This window comes from Podarcis filfolensis, assembly GCF_964270895.1.
Source record: "Podarcis filfolensis genome assembly, chromosome: 4".
In the NCBI taxonomy this organism is placed as follows: Eukaryota; Metazoa; Chordata; class Lepidosauria; order Squamata; family Lacertidae; genus Podarcis; species Podarcis filfolensis.
This window is the reverse complement of record NC_139607.1, coordinates 4,033,878-4,060,858: the sequence shown is the minus strand read 5'-3', so window position 1 is coordinate 4,060,858 and position 26,981 is coordinate 4,033,878. Positions and strand designations below refer to the sequence as shown.

General features: G+C 41.8%; 1 long non-coding RNA gene across 1 annotated transcript; it reads right to left on the bottom strand.

Moving 5' to 3' along the window:
• Nucleotides 1-4,545: 4,545 nt before the first annotated feature.
• On the bottom strand, nucleotides 4,546-26,480 carry LOC310761343. Its single transcript, XR_014547407.1, has 4 exons — nucleotides 26,222-26,480; nucleotides 22,984-23,110; nucleotides 13,467-13,603; nucleotides 4,546-5,568 (listed from the first exon to the last, which is right to left on the bottom strand). It is a non-coding gene; the product is annotated as an uncharacterized lncRNA (long non-coding RNA).
• Between the last annotated feature and the right edge of the window lie 501 nt (nucleotides 26,481-26,981).

Sequence of the window (26,981 nt, the reverse complement as noted above, 5' to 3'; positions counted from 1 at the left end):
TGAAGAAAATAAAGGAGTGGTCTTGTTCCTGAAGGACAAAGCAGTGGCATCTTTAGGTGGAATGTAGACTATATTCATGGTGAGTTCTAGAAAAATAGCACTGGGTGTTGCTGGGATAAAGTCTGTCTGGCTGACCCTGGACTCCCAATATTGAAAGGGCTCTTCCCCTGTTTCCAGTAGAAGCAAAACAGAGCTGTGGCTGAGGAAAATATTATTATTTTTAATTTCTCCCCAATTTCTCTCCAAACAGAGCATACCACCTTATACTGTTTTGACAGGAAAGAAAGAAAGAAAGAAAGAAAGAAAGAAAGAAAGAAAGAAAGAAAGTTTTCACCATAACTCTCTGCTTCTTTACACCCTGAGGCTGAGCAGCCTCTTTAGTATTGTTTTTCATGCACCTCCCCTCTCTGGGAAATTATTACATCATCATTTAGTCATATTTTCTCAAACATTTTCTGCAAAAGCTCTTCTTGCATCGCCGATCTCATCTACAGTACAAGACCACTCTGCTGTTCAGAAGGGTGTGTCACCTAGTGCCTTCTGGTTGCTGGAATGAGTGCTAGATCCCTTGTTCTGATCCAGCAGAGCCATACTTCTGTTACCGAGTAAAATTTCAGAATCAGGGTTAACACATATTGTGTCTTAACTCTCAAAAGGTCTTGAATTTGAGGTTTCAACTGTTCCAGTGGAAGTTGGGGAACTTACTGAATACATCCCTGATTTTGCTCAGGCCTCACATGCAACAGTCCTACACCTGATATTGTATATGATGTCAAGTGTGGGGCAGGTAAAGATGCAGCTGGGGTGAAAGTGAGGTTTGTAGGCACTGCCAATCAGCTGATCAGTGGTGCCTGCAAAGTCCTGTGCCTTTGCAAGTGAGTGCCACCGTGATCAATGCTTACAAAGGGCAATTAGCTGAGCAATGGCACCATTTAGATAATCCCAGAAATAAACAGGCTCCTTGCATAGAACAGCACTGTTATTTCTGGTGGAATAATACCAGACCATTACAGCTGATTGAAAGAAATTGTGACAACCCCTGAACAAGTCAAGGTAGGGGTTGTTTGTTTGTTTGATCTCAAATACCCCAAATTTATAGCTAACTTTTAAATAACGATTCTCAAAGCAGGACACATATGGTACCAAATTATGACAACAATTAAACATTACACAACAAACGTATTGACATGTCATTTACTGAAGGCTGCTGCTGGAGCTACCCAGCTCAGACTAGAAATTTGTGTGCTTGTGATAAATGTTGGCATAGCAGAGACATTCCCGTATTTTTTACCATCCCTTTCATTTCATTTCTCAGGCACCCTAAGAATCTGCCATAGTAGTCCCATGTATTGCAGAGGATGTGTTCTGGAAAGTACATTCCCTACACACAAGACACTGGCCAAGATTGTTCTCCGTGTGATAAGCAATCTTTCTTTCAGGGAAGCTAGTCTAGCATGCTTGACCTTTAACTGAGGGACTCCTGATAAGGAACTTCAGGGTTTCAAAGCAACTGCATCAACCACAGTCCGTCCCAGATCCATCTTTCAAGTTCCATGGGTAAGGGAAAGGAAGTTCTCTACTTGCAATATAATTTCAACACACAAATTTAAATTGCATGGTGAAATTGTACTATGCAAACCATTAAAAATGTGTGTGTGAAATTATGGCTTGTTCTTTTCCCTCTGAATCCTTTAAAAAGGCATGTTACATAACTTAAATGAAGAAGAGATTTCTGGAATAAGCTGTAATATAAAGGACTAAAAATGGAACTTTAGCTTTGATGGCACTCTAAAAGCTCTAATGATTAAATTGTTGGCTCTTCAGGTTTAACACTAGAATGAGAAAAAATGTATATAGAAATGTATTAATGGCAGAATAATTTTACAGTTTCTTATGGTTCCACTCATTCATTTACAGAATGAAAATGATGGTATGTTGTGTAAAGCAACTGCAACAGAATCTAATTTGACATTACAAGATGAAATGTACTGTTGCAAATATTATATATAATGTATTATTTGCTGAAGTTATCTTGCATGCTCTTTTAAACCAAAAAAGGAAAAAAAGAAAAGAAATGTCTGGGACAACAGCATAGGGCTGTTTAACATAGTGCGTCAGACATTATTAACACAACCTTGATTAGGATGCTGCATTCTGATCATCAACAGAAGCTGGTTCCAAATGCAAATTTAATCTCTCTTAGTATTCAGCATACACTAACTATCATACCTTTGATACCACTGTGGGTTTGTGGTGCTTCCCAATCTCACATCCTAATTATCTTCTCCTAGTATTTAATAGTTTCTTCACAGATGCCATCAGGTGCATTAGGAACTGCTTATTTATGGACAGCCAATAATGTCCTTATACACTCCTCCAAGTGAAATATCATTTTAATTAACAACTCACAAGCCGATGCAGGTGAACGATGTATAGTTAAAATATGCTTAATATTATTAATGGTAATGAACCAGGCTGGATATATTGGCAGAGGAATGAATTATTTTTGTTAGCAGGCATGTATCCATTACTTAGCCCCCTGGCATTCCAAGTTCCTTAAGGCCGCAGTCCTGTGCACACTCTGCAAATTTTCTGGAGAGAATACAGAGCACTTTCTCAAAGGGATGAAGTGTGATTCTTTTTCCCACTCTGCATCTGCCGTTTCTGTGTCCACTGGGCCTCTGCAGTACCAGGCAGCTGTGATGCAGCTGGCCGCTCACTTCAAGTCTACCTCTCATTTAAGCATTTGGCAGCCCCCTTCTCCCCATGGCCCATGCTCTCCAGGATAATCTCAGGATATTCAGTTGCCAAGCACTTTATGTTGCTTCCATAGAGCTCATCCAGGACCACAGAGAGCAGAACACTCTGTGCAGGCACACTGTATTTATCTCAATATTTAAAAAGCAATCTTAAGGAAAACACCTTAAGATAATTACACAAGTGTATTGCACTCCCTTGCAAATGTTAAGAATGTTTTCTTCCATTATCACCTAATTGTTGGAGGGATTGCAATAAACCTGGTATGTATTATCATTTATGGTGGGAAATGTCGGGTTGGTGCAAGATTTTTTGAAACTAACTTTGACTGAAATGATAAATATTACTATTGTTTGCTGTCCAAAATTTAAGTTATTGACCATTTTCTTCATGATACCAAGGTAAATATATTGTCAAAAGAATTGGCCTCGTATACGACTGTGGCAGCATAGATAGTAATTGCAAGTCAATGCACCAGACCAAATCTACAATGGTCAAAATTTAGGAACCTTCCTTCTAGTCAGCATCCCTGGGGTCTGGCACTACACTACCCAGAAAGGATGCCCTAATCCTTCTTGCTGCTGGTGCAAATAGTGCAAGTCAATGGAAAAGAACCCAATATCTTACACTGGATGCTTAGTATTGCTAACGGCATAATTTGAGATTTTGACAAGGACTAGAAGTTCCAGGCACCTTTTAGATGATTTGGCATTCTTTTATTACGTGCACAGAGGAACCATTGTTTTCAAGATAACCCTCATCACAAGCCTGACAAATCTGGAACTTGGACTTTATTATTTTAACTCATGTGCAACTAACTACTCATTCTATGTGCCTATTTTATAGTTTTGTTTTTCAACTTTTAATTTTTGTCTGTTGTTATAATTGTTCTCTCTGTTTTATATACATTATAAAATAAAATAATAACAAATTGACAAAAATATTTTAAAAGCCACAGAAAATAGAGAAAAATATTGTGTATATATATATATATATTGTGTGTGTGTGTGTGTGTATATATATATATATATATATATCCTGTCACAAATATATTAAATGCATGCAATCACATGCAGTGAAGCTACACAGGAAAGTCAGAATATCTCAGGATATATCTACATCACAGAATTTAAGCATCACTTTATTTCTTCAGGAAACCCTGTAGGTGGAACAACTGGGATAATGTAATATGCTTTAATTAGTTTGGACTGGTGAAAGTTTGAGGGAGCAAACAAAAGTAGAGCTGCATAATAGTAAAATCTATTATTAGTTTTGCACACCATAATCATTGTTTACAATAGTTAAGTTGCATATTATTTCTCTCAGTAAAGTTTGTAAGTTATATTGCACATTCGTATTCCATTTTGTTTTCTATATGATCAAAGTTTGCACATGCTGTTCATTATATATTTCCCTTCCTCCTGCCCCCAGATGCATTCATGTATAAATTGTTGGTAATTTCTCTTTGATATTGTTACATTCATATCTCTTATAAGTTGCAATATGTTTACTGGCCTTCTGATGTGCTGTTTAAAATGCATCCTTTCTAATGTATTTTAGCCTTTCAAGTCCTGTCCAGCTCACATCCTCTTGCCTGTTAGGGGAATTTAAGAAATTCATGTTCAGGGACCATTTCTGAAATGAACTTTTGACATTCTCTGAGCCAAACTGGAATACAGAGCAAAATCACTTGGGGCGGGGGGGATAGACCTAGCCTAGATCAACTAATGTACATTTATTTGGTTTTTTTAAAAAATGTCTAGTAAGTAAAGCTATATTCAAATTAAGACACAAATCCACAGAAGCAATGGAGATAGTTACAGGCACATGGCAAATTTGCTTTTCAGTAGGTTTCATTTGCATCCATTATCAGCAGACGTTGAGCAACCTTAATGGTGGATCTAATATACAGTATAACAAGCTGCCTTATCACTCTTCTGAAGCCTTTTCAAATTAGTAAATTGCCTGGGTCCTCACAGATACTATTTTTTCTCCTATTTAAACATTTTCTCCATAAAATGCTGTCCACAAAGTATCTGTTGCATGAATATGCTAGCAAATAATTTTCATATTTATATTATTAAAAACTCTACATCCATTAGATAAAGTGAAGCTTGCCTTGAATATTTAATTCCAAATGTACAATATGGAGTGAGAAAGATGAGCAAAACTCGACGATAGCTATGTGATCAGCAGTGCCATATACTGTCTTCAGTTCCTTCTCTCATTATTACTGAAATTATTATAATTAAACGTTCTTTAAAAGAAAATCCCTGTACAGAAAAAGTAAATTAACTAGTTTTCTAGTGTACCCATGCACAAAAGCTATTGTTTTAATTGTTGTATTTCTACCAAACAGAAGATATGATCAAGTAGACACTTGAAAGAATAATATGCTTTTAATGTTTGCCTTCAGGCTAAAAAAAAACTGTATAGAGTTGAAAATTTGAGGTTATTACTGCCTTCTAAATGCAGTTATATTATTATTAACGCTTTACCTAATTTCCCATGCAGTCACCTATTCTGAAATTTTCTTCCCCCAAACAAAATCAACTATAAAGTGAAGATACAAAGTGGTATAAGTGCTATGGAGGTGGAAAATGGAATAAAAACAGTTACTAGTAGATCCTAATTACATTGCTCAAGTATAAAATACTAATAGGCAGATTTTTTTTAATTAGCTCAGCCAACAAGATCAAGCCAGAGACATTACAGATCAGGCAGATGTCCAACTTTGTTAGTGCTGTGGTTCATAGGCAAGTTCCATGGGACTCAGAGGAAGAGCTGATGCAATATGCTCTGTTTAGAAGCCTGGAAAATGAGAAGTAAAATTTGATTAATGTCACATATGTTTTTCAGACTGTATACATTTGACATCAGTGGCCAGTAGGGAAAAACAATGAATTTACAGGAGAGGTTGGGGATGTGTTTGGATTTATTATTTTAACGGAATCATATGACTGTCTCCAGTGCTAGGAGATCTCAATATATTGGATTTTGGGATGGGCCTGTGCTGGGCGCTCATTTTAGGATTCATACAGAAGGTTCTAGTATCCTGACTGCATGGAGCTCAGAAGCACAGGGAGTTCCCACAAGTAGAAGAGGCTGTCCACTTCATAGATTTGCCCTTTAACTCCTGAAGGATGACTAGAATGGTGGTGTGATACAAGCACTGACCTGACCCCACAAAAAACTCATCCCCTGATGAGGACTCGGATCTCTTAAAGTCAGGATGGGCAAGGATCTGATGAGCAGGTGGTTGGGTGCATCACTGCAAGTATCCTGCCGACAGCATTAGGCTGCATTATCACACAACACTGGGCTTGGCACTGCGGTGGACACTTCAATTGGCACTGGCACAATTTGTTGTTGTTTAGTCGTTTAGTCATGTTTGACTCTTCATGACCCCATGGACCAGAGCATGCCAGGCACTCCTGTCTTCCACGGCCTCCCGCAGCTTGGTCATCTTGTCCTCCTTCATTCCCTTCTCCTTGTGCCCTCCATATTTCCCAACATCAGGGTCTTTTCCAGGGAGTCTTCTCTTATCATGAGGTGGCCAAAGTATTAGAGCCTCAGCTTCAGGATCTGTCCTTCCAGTGAGCACTCAGGGCTGATATACTATCCACTGATAGGACACATAGAGCCAGCGTGGTGGATTGGTTAGAGTGTTGGACTGAGATCTGAGAGACCAGGATTCAAATCCCACTCAGTAACAAAGCTCACCGGGTGACCGTGGGCCAGTCACTATCTCTCATTCTAACCTACCTTGCATGGTTGTTGTGAGGTTAAAATGGGGACAGGGAAAACCAAACATGCCACCTTGAGATCACTGAAGGAAAGGTGGGCTTTAAATGCAATAAATAAATAAATAAGTTGAATCCTGCCTTGTATTTTTCTTTTTTTAAAAAAAAGGTAAGTTGATGGTCAGCCATTGTATGTTTCAACTTCCTCGAATCCATCCCTATCTGCAACCTTACAATTGCAAAGCGCACACTTCCTTCCACATTTCCTCTCAAGGCTGTGAGGAAATATAGTGTCACCCATGCTTCCAGAACCAGCCTATTTCCCCCTCCCCACCCCACAAAGCTTGGACAGTATAACATTTCCCTTGGATTGATAAAGGCAGTGCCCTGGTGTGGACTGTGGAGCTGGAAATTTATTTATTTATTTATTTATTTATTTATTTACGGCTATTAGCCCATAAAATATGTACAAACATAAAAACACAGGGACATAAAAACAGATATATCCGACAACAGGAGGTGAACACCACGATGCAAGGGTGGGTCATTGAGCAGAGCCAAGTGACAGCTTGGGGCCAGGAGAGCTCCAAGGGACAGATCACAGAAAAGGAAAACTGAAGACGAACTCCGACATGCACTCTCATCACAACAGTTCGATTAGTTTTGATGTTGTTGTTGGTTTTTGGTGGTTTTTGAGTGTGAGATAACCGCATTCAGAAATCTCGCCACCTGCAGAGTTACAGAAGGATCTGTATCCTGCAAAAGCAGTGCGGCGTGTGACTCAACAGGCCTGCCAACCAAGCGCAGTAAAGCAGGACCCAGGAATTTAGCCCTGGCTACGCTATGTAGGGGACAGTTGAACATTATATGTGAAAGAGATTCAACAGTTTCCCCGTCACACACACATAGCGGAGACACCAAACCCTTAGAAAATCTGTGGTTCAGCAGGTTCGATGGAAAGACATTGAACCGTGCACGAATAAATGCACGTCGGTGTGGTACTGATGAAAGAGATGACATATATGATGGAAGGCCAAGTGGTGGGGTTATTCCGTGATACCTGGGGGAGCAGACACCCCCACCCCTGGCGAGGTTGTGTTGATTTTCAATGTCCGCTAATCTTTGCTCAATAAGGCTTTTGGCTGAGCGTAAGTTCATCTTTAAGGAGTCCGCTGGGGAAATTCCGATGCTCAGAAGTTTGGCATGGATTTTCCCTACCAACGGATTGACAAAGACGTCCCGCCAGAGGCACTGAAAAAGGTAATGGTCGGGAAGCCTATGCCAGCTGGACAGCCAATAGCCAAAGACTCGCTTCCAGATGACAGTCTCCAATGATGCAATCCTTAACTCCAGACGTATGGCTGCGTTGCTCACACACATGGGGAGTTTCAGAAGGCGACGGAGAAACTGATTCTGCAATGTCCCCAGTGATGTTAAATTGGACCCTGGGGCCCAGAGCGGGGCAGCATAACAAAGGGTGGAAACCACTTTTGCGTGGTATACCTTCAATGCAGAAGGGATGTGAGAGGCTCCGTCGGCCGCAAGAAATTGGAGTAGAGTATAAAGTATTGTTTTCCCTTTGTTTAGTAAATACTGTATCTGTGGCTTCCAGCTTAGATTGTAATGAAAAAAGACTCCCAGGTATTTAAATTTGAAAACCTGTTCTAATTGGACTCCATCTAACTTCCAGCTGTAAGTTTTCCGAGACCTGGTAAAGACCAGGACTTTAGATTTCCCATGATTAATTGTCAGATGGTTAAGTTTGCAATAAGCCACAAAAATCTTTAGAGCTCTGCATAAACCAACTCTAGAGTAGGAAAGGATCGCTGCATCGTCGGCATATAGGAGCAAAGGGCAGCGAAAATCAGCTAGGCGGGGGGCATGAATGTTGGCTTGAGACTCGTTCAGAAAGAGCTTCATATCACTGATAAACAGGTTGAAGAGGAGTGGGGCCAAAATGCAGCCTTGGCGCACACCTCTATTTATTGGGACCTCGTTGGATAGGTTTCCCGCCGGTGTGAGTCTCACTCTAGCCGACGACCCATGGTGTAATTGGGTTATAAGCCATAACAGCCTTCTATCTATGCCCCATCTCTCTAATTTCTTCCATAGGCAATTTCTTGGGATACTGTCGAAGGCAGCCTTTAGGTCTATAAAAGCGACACATAGGCGCCCCCGACTTGGGGCAGAATATTTTCTGGCAAGATGATACATGATTACCATATGGTCAGAGGTTGAATAATTGTTCCTAAAGCCCGCTTGCTCATGGCCAATCAAATTTGAGTCGTTTGCCCAATGGGACAGCTTGGACAGCAAAAATTTTGCATAGATTTTCCCGATGATAGACAAAAGGCTGATGTTCCGATAGTTCTCCGGGTCAGCAGGGGGACCCTTTTTATGGACTGGCACGATCACGGCCTCCTTCCATGACCTAGGGATAAGCCCCGTAGAATTAATTGCATCAAAGACTTTGGCCAGAATTTCAGCCCACCACCTTGGTTGCGCAACAATAGCCTCAGCAGGGACTAGATCCGGCCCGGGGGCTTTGCCCGTTTTCAGATCTAATATCAAGTCCATTATCAGGTCTGGGTCAGTGGAGGGCCACAAAGGTAGATGGTCGGCTCGGAGTTCCGTGGATGAGTTGGATTCCTCTGCCAAGGAGAAATATTTACTCAAGAATTGTTCCCATGTGGGCGCAGGGATAATCGTCAGTGGGTATTTCCTTCCTCTTTTGTTTATCAGAGCTCAAAATTCCTGTGGTCTGCGGGATCTCGAGGCCGCAATCAAGGCTCGCCAACGTTTTTGATACCACTCGCGTTTGGCCAGCTTTAAAGTCTGTTTGTATGCTCTTTTGGCTTGTAAATAGGAAGATGGTAGAGCCTGAGCATTAGAGTTTTTGTATTCATTATAGATGGAACGAAGAAGGGATCTTGCTTGTTTGCAAGAGGTGTTAAACCAAGGGGCCCCAGCACTGCAATGCGCCACTTTCGCCTTTTGAGGAGGTGATGTAAAAAAAGTGGTAAGGTTTGTTATAAGAAGGTTAAAAAGTTTCAAAACCGAATTGGAATCTTGTAAATCAGTAGTTATTTGAGGTAAGTAGGCGTTGATTTCCCTATGGAAGAAAACCTGGTATTTTTGGGCCACAGCCTCCGACCACTTGATCCCTCTTATTTTGATCGATGATGAGGTTTCCAGAAGGACTGAGTGTTTATTGTCATTCTGGCACCGGAACAATGACAGAGTGGTCACTATTGGGAGGTGATCACTGAAATGTTGGTTTTCAACTTGGAAGGAAAGTACATTAACGGCCAGATTTGCGGAGATCAGGAGGTAATCGATAACACTGTTAGATGTTAGTCCCAGGTGAGTGAACTCCCCCGGTATATCGGGGGGGAAGGTGCCGTTCAAAAATACTAGATTCAGGCGAATGGCCATTTGGTAAAGGGTCACTCCTGCTTTGTTTACTCTGTTGTCCTTTGAAGTTCTAATTCTGGCATGTTCCAAGTCAAAATTGTCCAAACATGGGGAAGTCCACCATTTGGACTTGGTTAGTAAGTCCCAATTTGTGGCAATACGAGCATTAAAGTCTCCCCCAATTAAGGAGTACGAGTTAGGGCATTTAGTATGACATGACAGTAGGTGATTTTCAAATGATTCCCATCTCCAATCAAGATCAGGCGCTGAGCCTTCGGGGGGGAGATAAACATTAGTAATTAGTAATGAGGACTTCCCTTCTGTGATCAGTCCAGATAGAGCAAAAGGCGGGGAAGCCCGTACCAGAGTGAATTTGGCGCGAAGTTGGAGTGAAATCCCAATCAAAAGGCCCCCTTTGGGGCGACCACCTTTCAAAGAAGGGGAGGCCGGAAGTGTTAGAAGATCAAAGCCGTCTATGGTAATCTCTTCCTCATCCCATGTTTCTTGGAACAGAATAATTTTAAATGAATTTATGTACTTCCTGAATTCGGGGTCTGATTTTTTGGTTCTCCAACCAGCAATGTTCCAGCTAAGTATTGATAATGTCGAGTCCTTGTGCTGTCCCGGTAATTGTCACTTTGAGTTGTTTAATGGGTTCTTGGAGGTAGAACAAGGACCCATAAGGAAATCGGTAATTTTAGTTTGTGCGGATAAGGTCTTCTTCTGTGTTAATTGTATCGATGATTTGGTAACATTAACAGGCAGGAAGGGCTTTGCCGGGAAGGAAGAATTAGGCAAAGTTGGTGAGGTCGGATGCTGTTCATTGAGGTGAGTAGTAACAAGTCTTTGATGGGCTACACTAGTAGATCCGTCAGAATTATCAGTCTTAGCCAGGGTAGCGCTAAGAGGTGTTCCAGCCATCACTTGTAGTTGCTGCGCAGATGGAGAGGAATTATCACGCAGATGTGTTAAAGGACATGAACGTGAGGATGGTGCATGCATAGTCATTTCCTGGTGATCTTCAGGCAGGGTAGATTCTAGCTCAGGCATTGAGGCAAAGGAGTCATCAACTTCCATATTTTGATTGGGCATAAGATCTAAGACGGGAGTATTGAGTTTATCAACTTCCTCCACGGTAGGATGGTGCTGTTGGTCAACAGGTGACTGCTGATTCAGATCAGTAGGGGGTAACAAGGTAACAGGTTGAGAAATTATCAGGGCATTTGATGGAGACGCCATGTGGGACGTGGAGCGCCTGCTCTCCTCTCTCATCGGTATAGAGGGGTCCCCTTGCGATAGAAGTCTTTGTTTGAGTAGATCCAATCTATCGAGAATAGCCTGCTGTTCTTCTGAAGGGAGTTTTCCATAAGAGGAGATAAGATTTCTCTCTTCAGGGATATTCCAATCTCCGCTTGCAATTGGATCATTCCTCAACGTAACTAGATGGGCACTTGGGGTCGCAGGTGGAACAGGGGATACCCGGCTAGGTGTTTTTCCCGTTATTATAGGAACAGAAGAAGGAAACGAGCGTTCATTGTCAGTTAAGATGTTGGCAAAAAGAGGTTTAACACTCGTGTCCTTAAAGACTCTAGTTGTTACAATCTCCCAGGGTGCCAGCCGATCTTTTTGTCTTGCAAGAAGATGTGGGATCCTTGCAGACTGGAAGGAGAGCATAAATTTCCTTGGCCAGGGCGTGGCATTTAGGGGTGCTACAGATATAAGATCTATCTGGAAAAAAGGAATATTTAACAAATCACGAAGGTACCCTTTAGCCGTCCTCAGGTTATTCCACCTAAGACTGGGGGCGTCACGGGAAAAAATGGATAAACATATTTTGTTAGGTTGAAAAATCAAAGATTGCTTATTCCTTTGGAGCAGTGGCAGCCTGCATCTTAGGCCCTTAGGGAGAGATTTCTGATCAAGTTGTCTCTTTAAGGCACTTACAAGCTGCACTGGAGATTGATGCAAATTAGATAGCTCAGTTGAGGAAGGTAGATGAGCCAGAAGGGCCCGTGAAAGTTTGTTCAATGACAAAGAAATCCCCTCCAATTCCTTGAAAATGAAGCTTAAAGTCCTGATTACCAGTTGTATTTGATCAGGTACTAAATCATGGGCAGTTTGCCCTAATGCTTCCCGTTTCAGTGACGGAGGGGTAATTAAGGTGTCAGGGAGGAGGGCTTCCCTATGGCTTCCATCCCCCGCTGAATCAGCTAGCTTTTCCAACTCTCCTTGATCATACAGAGGCCAGAAGCGGTTGTATGTTTCGACCGCAGAAACAATTACTTGCTCCGTTTTGCTGTTATTGTTAGTAGATGGTGGGAGAGATTCAAGCTTTGACTGCTTTGCTCTTGGAGGTGAACAACCTTTCTCAGCAGATCTTGGTCGCTTGCCATGACCCATTTGTCGCTGTCTCACTGACTACGGAGGTTCAAAGTAGAGGTAAACGGAGACAAAAGAGAACTTATCTTTTATGGCCGCAACTCCTCTGCTACTCCTCCTCCACTGCTCAGCATAACCCAATCTTCAAGGCGGCGTTACTAATCAGCAGAAGGTTTGAATATCCTTGTTGATACGTATTGGCCAACCATAGAAGTAAAACGATTAAAACTTCTAACAGAGGTAAAATGATTTAAAAGTCAATTAAAAACAGCTAAAAAGACGGCTGTAAAAGGCTATAAAAGGCTATAAAAGGTTTGTAATCCGGAGGGTTCATGAAGGAGAAGTTGTTACAACCGCCATCTTCGGGCGTCATCATCTGGGACCGCTGGAAAAGCTACCTCTGCTTTTTGTTTTTTCCTGTTGCTTAGGCTTTCAGAAGACCCAAAAGCAGTGTGAGCAAATTACTGTTAGATCACCTCTCAGCAAATGTGGGTCCAGAGTTAGTGTGCATATTTATTTTATTTTATTACAGCATGTCCTCTTCTAGCCATCTATGTAGAAAAACCACCATCTAAAAAGAATGGCTCCAAAAGAGAAGGATAAAAAATGGCACAAATATAATACATCTGCCCACACTTTCTTGCACTTTTTCTCTCCTGTCTATACATGCGGGCATTTGCATTCAAAGTCACTTCCCAGCTTGTAAGGAGGTAACAAGGGAGGAGATACATAATCACCCAAATTATTTAACAGAAGGATAACATGTTGTTCATGTCCAGAAGCAGTTATTGTAATAATAATGCTCCTCCATAATTGCCTCAGTGCTTGAGTCAGAGACAATTATGTTCACTTATCTCCATTTCCCTGATGTTCTTTAATTTTTCAACCATTTTCATGACTGCCTAATAATTAGTGTTACTGGGCATTTTTGTCCAGTTTTATTTTATCTTATTCTAAGCATTTTTTGTCTAGCTGCTGAGATGCAGAGTTGATGCTGCTGATGAAATGGCTTTTGTCAGTCCATGCAAGCCATCATTGTTACAAAGTCCCTCCCCTCTTCTGTGACAAAGGAGCATTGCCTTTGAGGCTTCTCACAGGTGCACCAACAACACATCTCTCCAAAATTTCATAGGCATTTAATTTTTTTATAATACTGGTAAATGTAATTTGCACCTGGCTTGCATGAATACAGGTCCAGCCTACACTCAAGTGCCCATCAGGGCTAGTTTAACTGTGTCCAGGAGCAACAGAATTCTCAGAAGCCATATGTCCTTCTCTCTGAAGTAGACAACCTAGGTTTCAGCTGTTTGCTGCAAAAATTTTTTTTTAAAAAAATCAATCAATCTTTATTATGGTCCAGAGACCCAACAAATCGTTACAAAGCAATGCACAATTCAGACAGCCTACCTCCAGGTTAAACAAGCATTTTGTTCAGACTTAAAGATAGGGATCATTGGTTCTTGCAACCACCGATAAAAACTTGGCTACTGCTAATGTTCTAGCATTTGTCCGGTCTTCCAATAGGAACCTGATATAGTGAGCCTCTGATTTTCCCAGGAAAGGTACCAGCAAGGGTAATATCAGTTCAGCCCTGGCTTGCTCATATTTCGCACAGTGCAGCAAAATATGTTTTATAGAATCGATGTCTTGAGCACACAAGCAAAGTCTGTCCTGGTAGGGAACTCCTCTCCACCTTCATAACCCAAGTAATAAAGTTGGGGGGGGGTGACGGAACAATAGAGGTGGCTTTTCTAGCCATGGTTTTCTGCCATTTGCTGACAAACGCCTCATTGGTACAAACCCTTCCGTAGATCAAACACTGAAATCCTGAGCCAATGTTTTAGGGCAGCCCACCATGCTTTAGTTGAAATTGGGCATTCACCAGCTTCTAACAGAAGTATGGAGTTGGGGACACAGTTGGGTACCTGCAGCAGAGATCATAGAATTTTGCCTGGAACAGAGGTAGCTATTCAGTCACAAACAGTAGGCATATGGCCTATAAAATGCAGGGCTTTTCAGCCTTCCTTCATGTTCCTTCACTGACTTGCATTGTGGTGGTGATGATCTTTGCTTTATCCAGCAGGATGCATACATCACATTCATTTTAATGAGGCCATTGCAGGGTTGCTTCTCAGTGGATTTTGTGGTCATCTGAGTTGTTCCTTTCATACAAATTTGTATGTCCTCTTTATTGCTGCTTATGGCATTTCCCTCTGTTCCACCTAATGCTTCACCAGACTGAACCAGTTCAAAAGGAGGCCACAGTATCATACCAGGATAATTCCCCAAACAATGCTCACATAGTTATTGTATATTAAGAGGAATACAGAATGGTATTTGTGGAAATATTTATGCAGAGGTTGCTGTGCAGAGTTGGGTAGTGGGAAAGAAACTTGGGGGAAATGATTAACTTGTTTGCCCATGGAGTCAGTTTCTCATTGGAAACTGCATGCTGGGCTGTGCAGCAAAAGCTGCACACAACTGCTTTGAGTGATCCCAAAACTGAACTCATGTGTGCCTGCATTCAGCCTATATGCCCAACCTACCACTTTGGCTGAATGGTTCAGCCCTCGGAAACACAGAGGCTCTAAGGGAGTGAGTGTTGTGATAGAGATGATGGACATGAATCTTTGTTTTGTGTGGTAGAGGACATTTGCATTCACTCCAGGCCAGATCCATGTCAGAACATAAGCACTTGGTTTGATCAGACCCAACACCCGTCTGGTTCAGCATTCTGTTTCCAATTCTGTGAGTTCCTAGCCAGAATGAAATAGGGGCATGGAGGCAGCAAAATCCCCATTTAACACAGGTAATTCACAGTACATGTTAAAGTGTCCTTGCTGGTATATCAGCTATATCTGATCCTCCAACACTGCAAAATCTGAAGATGTTTCTTCTTCAGTGAAGTGAAGTTTTTATTTATTTATTGCCATTTAATTCTACCTGTCATATTTGTGTATGCAGTCCTTTCTCCAAGGCACTCAGGATAATGTACAGTGGTATCTTGAGTTACAAACGCCTCAGGTTACAAATGCTTCAGGTTACAAATTCCGCTAATCTGGAAGAGTTACCTCGAGTTGAGAACTTTGCCCTGGGATGAGAACGGAAATCATGTGCCGGTGGTGCAGCAGCAGCAAGAGGTCCCATTAGCAAAAGTACGCCTCTAGTTAAGAACAGTTTAAGGTTAAGAACAGACCTCTGGAACGAATTAAGTTCGTAACTAGAGGTACCACTGTATATGGGATGATGACACCATCTTCTCCCGGGCCGGCCCAGGACAGTTTGCCGCCCTTGCTTCATGGGTGGGTTGGCCCATATCTTCACAACAACCGTGACAGGTAGGTTACACTGAAACATAATGGGGAAAAGAGCCCCAAGTCAACCGTGAGCATCATGATTGAACTGCAGTATGAACTTTGACCTCCTACGTGTAAGTGGCAATGGAGGTAGGCGAAATATGAAGAGGGCGAAAGTCTTTCATCCTAGGAATTATGGTAAAATTCGTGAACTTCCCGGTATCCTGTCAAAATCAGAGCATTAGTAGTTCAGATTCCATCACTTTAGCATTGAATGTAGCAATGCATGCCTCAGTTATAATTACAGATGCAATGATTTAATTAAAAACAAAGAAAACCTTAAGAGCAAGTTGGTTACAAGTTGGTTCTTTCCTATTGAGCTTCTTACATTATTTGATAGTCATGTGCTGTGTAATGGCATTGTTACTGCAGAAATGAAAAATAATGCTACCAGTTTTTGTGGGGGGTGGGGCTGGGTTCAGCCTTGTAAATTGACAATGATCTGTGTCAACTGATGTTCTGTAATTTTTCAATTAGGCTCTCCTGTGTCCTACCCTGCTTGTGGAATGATGTATGCACAATACTTTACATCGTTGTTTCATTGAAAGCTTTGACATAATTGGGATAATTTACATTTCCCTCAATTAAATGAGGTATAATTAATTTCCCGACTGTCACCAAAACATATTTGATCTTAAGGAAAAGAACAATTAATCATTTCTAGGGAGAATAGCAGACATTTCCCATTTGGTAAAGCTTCATAATGGCATTTCACACAGCAAACCAAAACTATGAACCTCCAAAGCTCCCCTCTTTCCTTCCTTGTCTATGACTAAGAGAGAGCAGAAAACAGATAATGGAGCTGTACAATCAAGGTACCTATTCAGGGCTGCAAAATTTTAAGTAAATATTAAGAATCAGCTTGGAGGGAGAGATGGAAACCCTGTTTTCCAAAATCCTGTCTGCATGGTACACTCAGATCCTTTCTCTTCATATGCTCACAACTACATCTGTTACTGCCACTATTTCACATATTCCAGAACTGATCCCTTGTGTTGAAACAGGTTCTGTAGCTTTGTCTTCAGAGGATCTGCCTCAGATTAAGGTAGGAGCTGGGACTGGAGGTGTAAGAGGAGATGGCATATCATGGAATTGTAGTGTCAGAAGTGACTCCAAGGGTCCTCTAGTCCAACCACCTGCACTTGTAGGTATCTCAACTAAAGCATCCATGACAGAAGGCCATCCAACCTCTGCTTAAAAACCTCCAAGGAAGCAGAGTCCACCACCTTCCAAGGAGTCCGTTCCACTGTTGAATAGCTCTTACTGTCAGAAAGTTATTCCTGATGTTTATTCAGCATCTCCTTTCTTGGAATTTGAAGCCATTGGTTCAGGTCCTACTTTCCAGAGCAGGAGAAAACAAGCTTGCTCCGTTTTCCAAGTGACAGTCCTTGAGTTATTTGAAGATATGATATCTCCTCATATGCTTTCTCCTTTCCTCAGGTGACAGGGTCAAATTTTAATAATAATAATAATAATAATAATAATAATAATAATAATAATAATAATTTATTTGTACCCCTCCTATCTCACAGGGTTGCCCCAGTCACTCAGGGTGGCTTCCAGCATATATAAAAACATAACAAAACATTAAACCTTAAAAAGCTTCTATATACAGTGCTGCCTTCATATGTTTTCTTAATGTTATATAAATACTCCTCTCCTTAACATCTGATGGGAGGGCATTCCACAGGATAGGTGCCACTACTGAGAAGGCCCTCTGCCTGGTTCCCTGTAGCTTAACTTCTTGCAGTGTGGGAGCCACCAAAAGGCCCTCAGTGCTGGATCTCTGTGTCTGGGCTGAATGAGTGGGGAAGAGACGCTCCTTCAGGTATACTGGGCCAAAGCCATTTAGGCCTTTAAAGGTCAGCACCAACACGTTTTTCTTGCCTAGGCAGTACACTGGAATGTTAGGATTTCATGTTGCAGAAGTAGCACTTTAGAGAAGCCCATTCATAATGCTGACTTTACTGACATCAACATGCACATCGTTAGGACGAGCATGAGCCCAGCATTGCGCGTGTGACATCACATATGTGGAACATACATGGCATCACATGCACATAGCGCTGTCCCACTCCCAAAAAATCTGGGGCCCAACTCAGTGCCTCTGTTTGCATGGGTTTTCCACACAGCAAAGTTGATATTGCCAGTCTTCATGCCATGTTTGCAGACACCTTTGTAACACAGAATAGGTCTGCCAATGGGCCTGATATGTGAAGCCAGCTCCCCATAAAGCACTTCTTTGGGATCCTGCCATCTTTTATTCTGTGGACATGATTAAACCAGTGTAGCTGGAAATGTAGGCTTGGGAGAGCACACCCTTCTTTGAGACTGTCTTGCCACATGATGCCCAAAATCTTCCTGGCACAGCACATGTGGAATATGTTGAGGTGTCAATCTTGGCAACTGTAAGTTACCCACAACTCATTTCCATAAAGCAGCATGCTCAACATGCAAGCCTGGTAGATCTTCATCTTGGTATTGGTCATTAGCATCACATTCTCCCATCCCCTTTTGGAGGGGCGAGTCATTGCCACAGCTGCCTTGTGAATGTGCTTGTCCAGTTCAGTGTTGATGGAGAGGTTGCTGGTTATGGTGGAACCCAGGTAGACAACATCATCTACCACCTCAAGCACATGGTCACCCATGCTACATGGAGTAATGGCGATGTCCTGACCCATATATCATGAGTGTACAGCACATATGGTTAACTGCTTCTACAAGCAGTTCCAAGTACAAGAAAAGAAAAGAAAAGTGAAGGTCATACATGCCATTTTGCATGTAAAGGTTTACATAAAAAAGGTAAAGGAAAAGGACCCTTGGATGGTTAAGTCCAGTCAAAGTCAACTATGGGGAGTGGTGCTCATCTCACTTCAGGCTGAGGGAGCCAGAGTTTATCCACAGACAGCTTATACATACATACATACATATACATACAGGAGTATATAAAGGTTTATATACATGAATCAGTATCCATAGAAATGTCTATAATCTGTTTTCAATTACGTTAAGCTCTCTGCCTTGCTGATAACTCACAATGATGACAGGTTGTTTTAAAATATACTTTATGGGGATAGATAACAGATACAGGTTTCCTGATGCTCAATTACCTTGCACCTGTATGTGTTCTGCTTGTAAAATGCTCAGCATGAAATTCTAAATTGCCTTCTTTGGAAGAATTCCTGCTTTCTCTGTCCTTATTCTTATTTCCCTTTTAGGACTCCAAAGTAAACTATCACAATTTGGTATTTTCTCCTGCAGGACTTCACTTACCTGCCCTGAACATATTTTGTTTCAAAATATGAAACTTTGCACAAATGTGATTTTCAGAATGTTACCAGTGAAATATTCCTGAGAGAGAAGAAAATGAGTCGCTCATTCTTCAAAATGCTATGTTGATTGAAATGAATTGGTTATTTCTTGGTGTAATAGTTTTCTACTTCATTGTGAGGGCACGGATAAGCACCAAAAAAGGAAAGAAAGAGGATTCATGCCGCTTCAGACAAGGCCAATGTCTTTTTGAAAGTCCAGAGAGCTTCAAAATATGCATTGCTCCCTCCCGCTGGATCCTGCATTCCCTGCCTCCTGTCTGTGATGAGGGTCATAGTGGGTCTTAAAATCTCTTCTGGGCTGATTGCCATCTTTAGAACTCACAAAATGTAGGGCATGTAGGGGGTCATAATCATACAGCTATTATAGGTGTCCTTTAACCTGTCCTGGAGCAAAAAACAAAACAAAAAGAACTCAGCTGACCCCTAAAATCTGTGGCGAGTCCACCAAGAATGTGTATCATAAGATATTTATATGTACAGTAATGTGTGGGAGGCAGAGAATAGTACAGAGGATTTGGGAAAATGAGCTTGTAGCTATTTATTTTCATTATTATTGCTAAAACATTTATTCTTAGGATGTATTCCTATACACTTAGAGAATAAGTTCCATAGAACTCAGTAGGACTTACTTCTGAGTAGTAATGCATGTGACTGCACTGCTGATTGATTACAATTTGATCAATTAAAAACAACCGAGTGAATTGGAACAGTAGGCTATTTTTTATATTAAAAAAACTTTATAAATCTGTATGAAAAATATTGATAGAAGGCAACATGATACACATAACAATCCAGTCCTATGTAAGTTTACTCAGAATCCCTCTAAGTTCAATGAAACGGACTCCCAAGAAAGTGTGCACAGGTTCCCATTCACACAGGAGCAATTGTCTCTTCTAAGTTGCAAGAAAGGAGATTCTGACTAAACTAAAAACTTTCTGACGGTAAGAGCTGTTCAGCAGTGGAGGTGGTGGACTCTCCTTCCTTGGAGGATTTTAAGCAGAGGTTGGGGTGGCCATCTGTCGCGGATGCTTTAGCTGAGATTCCTGCATTGCAGAGGGTTGGACTAGATTGACCCTCGGGGTCCCTTCCAGTTCAAAGATTCTATGATATTAAGATACACTATGAAAACTATCAATCAGCAAATCTGAACAACTGTAAAATCAAGAGTGGGAAGAGAAAGGATACAACCCTGTATATGTTTTAACTTGGAGGAAGTCCCATTGAACATCATGAGAGTTACTTCAGAGTAAACTTGCAAAACACTCAGTGTTGGGCTGTAAGACTGCAGTCCTATGGATACTGCCTTGGAAGTAAATTCTATTACAATATGTGAGCTTGGCTCTCTAGGTATATATCCATTGGCACGTCCTGTGTCTCACCTTTTGAACCAAGGAGTGTGCAAATGTTAAGTATATTTGTTTAAAATTATGGACTTATTTGAATGTATCTCTGATGTTTTTGTAGCTATTTGAAGAAGTTCTGGTTAGCAAATCTGGTTAGCAAAGTTTTGAACCAAAGCTTATTGGTCTGCACAATGTTTTATTCCAAAAGGAGTCAGTTTTTATGCACCCAGTTGCTTCAAGCTTCACAACAGTAAACGTGTCAGTGATGTGCAGACTTGGAAACTAATGGAATCTATTGATGCTAGAAATACCAGAGACACCCCCCCCCCCCCGATTTTAAAACAAAAACACCAGTGCCCCCTGCACCTGTGAATCACATGAAGGAGCACTGTGTGTAAAAAGGGGCTGTGCTGCTGGTCCACCTCTAGAGATGTGTGTTGTCCTCATTCATGATGGCTACAGAATAGCCATGTATGTTTGTCCTGGAAAAAATGACAACTTGACCCTGGGACAGAACCAAGGAGCCCTCTCTTTGTGAGATGCACCTTCACATGTGAAGAAGGCTATGTAAAAGCCAGTGTGATTCCAGTGTGACCAAGAAGAAGAAATGAGGAGGGCTGCATAGATAGGAGTCAGCTCAAGTTCCAATGGCTGGTGTTTCTGGGACCGTCAGGGCAATGGGAAAAAGAGTCGGACTTCAACCCTGTGTCCTTAAGGTGACTATTTTCCAGCCACCTCTATCTAGAGATAGAGAAGAAAAGCAGTGCTGCAGTTGAACACTTTTGCTGTGGAGGTGAAACCTGCCCTGCAGTGCTGACAATGGAAGCCCCAGCTGCCACTAACAGTAATCTTGGATTCACAGAGGATGCATGGAGAAACACTTTGCACCTCCCAGGAATTATTGTAACATACAGCCCTATGCACACAGGAGGGAGGGAGGGAGAGAGAGAGAGGGAGAGGGAGAGGGAGAGGGAGAGGGACAGAGACTGAGACTTTCATAATGGGCATTTTGCCAATATTCTGAAAGCCAGTAATTAATACAAATATTATTGAGGTCAGTGTGATGGGGGAATTGTTTAGGACTGTAAAAGGTAAGAGCAGCACTTTGTTCCCAGAAGCTAATTGGCAGCTGGATCGACCCTGCCTTATAAAAGAGTGAGAGGCTGTCAAGTATATAGCTAAAGCAACATCAGACGAGACCACAGTTTACAAAATAATTTCATTTCCCTCCTCCTACACCATGTCTGCTGCAGTCTTTGAAATGAAGATCACAAGGCGCTATTTGTCCAGTGATTTGTTGTATGTAAATTTGTTACATTCTTTGAATGCTATGCCAGGCTTTCCGGCTTTGATTCACTTGCTGACTTCTATGATTTGCCTGCAACCCTTTGACTTGCCTCCCCATACAACCTGGAGTAATGAGAGAAGTGTATATACATTCCCCCACACTGCAGAATAAAAATACAAGATACCAATGTGCTAGGAACTAAAGTCTTTTAGTTTTATTTAACAACTGGTTTGTGACTCATGCCCCTAATTTGTTGTCAAGCTTCCCCAAACCCAGTGCTGGTTAGCTGATGCTTAGGAGAGACTATGAGAAACTGTTGTCTCCTCATGTACCACATGTGGTGGACGTGTAGGAAAATAAGAGAATTCTGGGGCCTCGTCTATGATGAGCTGAAAAAAATCTTTGGAACAACATTTTTTAAAAAGCCAGAAGTGTTTTTGTTAAGCACTGTTGGTAAAGATATCCCAAAAAACCTAAGAGAAATATTTCTATACACTACAGAGGTGGCCCACACACAAGTAGCCAAGAACTGGAAAGGGAAAAATGTTCCGACTATAATGGATTGGCAGAATAAGTTACAAGAATATGTGGAAATGGCGCAATTGACCAACATCCTAAGGGGCAGTTCAAGACAAGAATTTGCACAAAAATGGGATAAATACAAGAGATATGTACAAAAATATACCAATGGTTTTTCGTCTTTGGCAGCATTTGAATGACCTTGGATAAAGAAATATAGGGGAAATGAGATTAACGGTACAAATTGTTGTAAGAATGTATTAGAGAATATATAAAGAATAGATTAATAATGGTAGGTATATTCACTATTAAAATAAAAGCATACAATGGGAATTGACAGGAAGTCCAAAGTTTTTATGATATTTTTGTTAATAACTTTTGTTAATAATCTTTATTAATAATTGCATAAAAAGTAGCATAAACACAGCTGAAGCTTAAGGTTTATAACTATGTAAGAAAAGACAAGTATATGTTTTGTGTGTGTGTGCGCGCGCGCGTGTGTATATGATTGAAATCTCAATTACTGGTTTGCCAAAAAAAAAAAAATCCCTCGCATCATCACCTATTCTGATTATTTCCTACATTTGTATGCCACCCTTCACCCATAGATCTCAGGGTGGTTCACAGCATGAAGTTACAAGATAAAAACACAACATACATAATAAAAATTAGAACAAGAACAAACCAAACCAATAATGCCCCCTCCCTCCCACAAACACATGGTGGGGGTGGGGCACGTAAATAGTCAGCTAGTTTGGGAAGACTGTTGAGGAATCCACACTGCCAGGGGCCCCCTGGCCAGGTCCCCCCTCAGCCGCAGCTGGTAAGAGGTCCAAATCCACTCTTTACTACCTTGATGCATTGGGTTGTCCACTGGGTTGTTTTGGGGGCAAAGCTGAGGATTCAGTCCATAGGCATTAATAATAGCAGTACCAGGCATTAGGTCCTCATGTTGAATTGCCGGGAGAATGGCTTCTTCCTGTAGAAAGCAAAGCAGTTGGAAAGAGTTGTTTTAACAAATAAAAATTTATCTTTTAAAAGTTATATATGAGTGTACAGTGGTACCTTGGTTTTAGAACATCTCTGTTGATGAACATTTCAGTTTTTGAACGCCATAAACCTGGAAGTGAACGCTTCGGTTTTTGAACATGGGTGGCACTGTGGGTTAAACCACAGAGCCTAGGACTTGCCGATCAGAAGGTCGGCGGTTCGAATCCCCGCAACAGGGTGAGCTCCTGTTGCTCGGTCCCTGCTCCTGCCAACGTAGCAGTTTGAAAACATGTCAAAGTGCAAGTAGATAAATAGGTACCACTCTGGTGGGAAGGTAAACGGCATTTCCGTGTGCTGCTCTGGTTCAGCAGAAGCGGCTTAGTCGTGCTGGCCACATGGCCCGGAAGCTGTACAGTGGCTCCCTCGGCAAATAAAGCGAGATAAGCGCCGTAACCCCAGAGTCGGCCACGACTGGACCTAATGGTCAGGGGTCCCTTTACCTTGACCTTTACACCTGGAAGTGAATGCTTCAGTTTTCGAACACGCCTCAGAAGTCAAACAGGGAAAGTGGCTTCCGCTGAGTGCAGGATCCTGAGGCCCAGCTGCCGGCTATTGAGTTTTCAGTTTTCGAACGTTTCAGAATTAGAATGGTCTTCCGGAACAGATTATGTTAAAAAACCGAGGTACCACTGTATAAATAAACACAGTTCCTTCTTGCAGCCACAAAAACCTCTAAAATTATCCAGCACAAATTACTGAACCTGTGTGACTCATTAATTTGTGTTACGATATATAGGTTACTTTTCCAATTGAGTTTGCAGTTGAGTGGTAATAGTTGGCTTCTCCACTGAGAGCTCAGCTAGACTGGTAAAGAAAAAGCGATTTATATGTGTTGTATGTGCGATATAACATTGTGTCACCAGATGGCGATGTAGAGTCCTGTTTTTCTCTACCTGCTTTCCCTGTTTAAATTTACAAAGGTTTAAACTGAAACGCTTCTTTGATGTGTCTACATGCAACACATATAAAATGCTTTTTCTTTACCAGCCTAGCTGAGTCCTAGATCCAGCCTGAATCTTAATCAACTTGTCTTTCCCTGTTAGAATTGCTTTTTTATTCTTGCTCTTATTGTGGTTTCTGGCAAGTATAGCAACAAAATACTCGTGAACTTAAGAATTTGGGGAATAAGAAGAATGCTTAGCAATTTTATAAAGTTATTTCAAGTGTTTTGTGCTTGTCTCAGTAATGTTTACGACAGCCTAGTACAGTAATCATTTTTATGTTGTGAGTGCTGGTGGGTGGGGATGCTAAAACAGAATACTGACTTGCCTAAAACAATATGAAAAGTCACTGGGAGTTAATTTTTCAGATGTAAGTCCCTGTGACTTCAGTGGGAGTTATCAACTTTGAGTGAGTTTAGAACTCCCCCCCTGTTGGTAGTGTTTGATCGATGGACTTCACTGCTTATATGCATAACCTACAGTAGCTCAACTTTCTTTAAAATGTAATTCAATCCATCTCCAGTTCATACTGTAGTAAAGAACAGTGCTCAAGATCATCATGATGATTGCAGTGAACACAATTCGTGTGGACAAATTCACAGATTAATGCCGATTTGCCCTCAAGTAAGCAAGGATGGCATTTGCTACCAATTTCTCAGCCATCCAGGCAGGTTTTTTTAGACATCACATTCACATTTCAAAATATAATATGAAATCCATGAAGATGCCCAGGTTAGATGCTTCTGCCTTTAGGGATAAACAAATATCAGCTGGAAGCAGTTGTAGCAAATCTTTTAGCACTAAAAGCAGGAAAATGTAGCCTTAATATTGCATTCAGCTCCCTCTTGGGTTTATCTTCATGTTTAAAGTTGTCCTTCATTTCATCAGCACTTACAAAACATGCAGCTGCTTATATCACTCAGGCTGCCAGGCACAACTTAGAGGAGGGCTTCACAATAAACAACTTAATGCTGATTTTTGTAAGCCACACTGAGAGACTGTTTGGCTAAAGGGTGGAACATAGATTCATTAAATAAATGCATAAATAAAATGCAGGAAATGGACAGCACTGCCTCCATATTTGGGGGGGGGGGCTGGTACCCTGTGATAGAGGGAACATTTGCTGCCAGAAGACCAAGTGAGTGTGAGGTTTGTCCATTCTGTCTGTTCTCAAGCATGGGGTGTGTGGTTTTGCTTGCGTGTTTGCAGAAGAGCCGTGTTGGCTGTTTGGGTTAACATACTAAAGGGGGAATCCTATGGTAAGATCTACCAGGATGAGTAGCTTAGGATGCAGCAGATCTCCAGCTCAGCTGTCTGATACCCAGCTTAGCCACCATTAACTCCCTAACCCTGGCTCTGCCGACAATATGCCAGTATAACTTGCTCATCCTGGCTCTGCTGGGACTCAGCTGCTGAGGTGAAGCTGTCTGAGCCAAGGCCAGCGCAAGTCCCCAGAAAGGGATGCTCCAGGAGCCATAGTGGGGGCGGGACCAGAACGGAGGCACTTAGGCTGGATCCTAAGCCAATTCAGCTTTGTCACATGACCTGGAAACCTGCCATTGAACACTACTATGTTAAAGGTTCATTTTCCTTCTGCCAGGCTTATGCAGAGTAGTCGCAGCTGAACAGGGTTTAGATCTGATGTAACCTTATGCAGCCTTAATTTATGCCACTTTGCTTTATGCCAGCTTCTTGTGCATAGGATTGCTCCCTAAAAAGGCCAGCGTAGGCATAATCACTTAGGGTTCGAGAACTTACTTCGGCTATTTTACTATATAATGTTTCAAAGGTGATTTGGGAGTGAGGAGTGGGACCAGATTTCATGAATATATGAATGTGGCATCATATACGAGCTGGAAGATACGAATTTATGCAGGATTCTGCCCATATTTATGCACCCAAAGAGGTGCAAGGATCACATGTTCATAGTTTCAATTCTTTCCAGGTCAGCATTACTGAGCTTGCAAAGCCTACCAGAGGTTTTCAAACTTTTTGAGTCCACGGCTCCCTTGACCAACTACATTTTTTCTGTGGCACACCTGTGGGGCTCAGGAGCCCAGTTAGGTCACCCCTTGCCTGCATAGCTGGCAGCCCCTCACCTTTTTCGAACACCCTCCCTGTGGAGTGCTCCTTCAGCCTCCTCTCCCCCTTCCCTTCTCCTTGGAAGTCCTCTGGTCAGCCACTGCTGCCTGTGGGATGTGAAACACAAGAGCTGTCAAGTACAACATTCCTAGAGTGAACATGTTTACACATGGGGAGGAATGTTTGTCCAGCCAGTAGGTAAACTTCCTGTTTCCTTCTGGGCTGGGACAGACTTCCTCTGCATGTGACTAGAGTGGGCATAGCCTCACCTGTGCAGGTAACGACAAAAGCACAGGGCAGGGCAGCCATCTCTCTCTCTATGACTATTTTTGTCTAAGAAGCAACATCTGCTTAGCCAAAGATGCTCTCTTGGCTTCCAGCCAAGAGAGGACAAAGGGACTGTCTCTTTATGGGATAGTTTCCAGGTATATGTTACTTTTCTAAGATAAGTCTGCCTTCTGGGATCCGATTGTGAACAGAATGTGAGTGAGTAAACTCTTTTTTATACTTTTATAGAAGACTGTGTCGTGTCTTATCTTTTATGAGGGAATAAGGGGAAAATACCAGAACAGTTATTATAGAGACTTTAGCGAGACTGAACAAAAACATCCACTGTGAGTTTAGAAAGGGGAATGTTACTCTGCTGAATTGTGAACCTGTTTACACAAGTTGGAAAGGCTATAATCAAACAATATATCCTCTTCTACATCCCTGAACATTCCCACACTGCCACCCCTGGTCTTTGAGCTGCCCCCCTGCCCCATAGTCAGGTGTCTC